Source organism: Rhinopithecus bieti, unplaced genomic scaffold (genome assembly GCF_001698545.2).
Source record: "Rhinopithecus bieti isolate Rb0 unplaced genomic scaffold, ASM169854v2 scaffold_65646, whole genome shotgun sequence".
NCBI classification, from domain to species: domain Eukaryota; kingdom Metazoa; phylum Chordata; class Mammalia; order Primates; family Cercopithecidae; genus Rhinopithecus; species Rhinopithecus bieti.
Window position 1 is genome coordinate 405,182 of NW_016825020.1, and position 1,088 is coordinate 406,269.

Here is a 1,088-nt window from a genome sequence, read left to right on the forward strand (position 1 = left end):
AAGGCCCAGATCAAATGCTACCTTGCCCATGATCCCAAAGAAAGAAGTCAGAGAGGGCAGAAGCCACCTCATTCTCTCCCTGTGTCCTTAGGCACTTAGAGTATTGAGAGGCCAATATCCTAGGCTTTTGGAACAGTGATAAATAAGCAATAATGTTTCTGTCCATAAAATGACTATAGAAGCAGATACTATGTGAATCACTTCCTGCAGAGACAATATAATCTCTGCTCCGGAAGGTTGATTAGGAATTGTATGGGCCATTCGAGAGCGGGGCCAGGCCTAGAGGGCCGTTCACACACGCAATAATATTAAGAACAAACATTTACAGAGAACTTTCCAGGTGTTGGGCGTGTGCTAAGTACTTCCCATGGAACCCCAGGAAGGACTTTGGAGCTAGGTACCATGATCATTCCCATTATACTGATGAAAACACTGAGAATCTTGAGGCAAGGAAACCAGCCTAAGGCCACCCGGCCAGCAAGTGGGGAGCTAGGATTTGAACCTGAGCAGCTGACTCTAGGCCCCAGAGCTTCCTCCCTTCTCCATACCTCCCGATAAGGCGGGTGAGGACATTTGCCAAGCGGTTTGATGATGATCCACATCACCCAGAGCAACCTGACAAGGCCTTATCCCAGAGGGTGGGTGGATGGAAGTGGGAGCAGGCAGGGTACCTGCCACTTGATCAATAACTCGAGAGCAGGTAATAATTTCTTCTGGGAAAGGTGGAAAGGGCAGGGTCGGGGGCAAAGAAGTTCAGAAAGAAAAGGAAGGAGGGAAAGAGATGGGAAAGGGAACGGAAAAGAGAAAAGTGAGAGCGAGCGCTCGCCACGCATATTCCTTCCCAAGGTCGTGGCAGCGCCGAGGGCACCGCGAGGGCCCGGCGCTCCCGGGAAGGGCCTTCACTGCCCAGGCAGCGGCCGCCCCTCTCTTCCCGGGGCCGCGGGGGCGCGCGTGGCGGGGCTGGCTTGCCCCCGAGCGGCTCCGCCGCGAGCTTGCCCAGCCCGGTGTTTACTCCGAGCGGCGGCCGGACCTGCAAGCGGGAGCCTGCGCGCGGCGGGTGTCGCGTGTGCCGTGTGGGAGTGGCGTAG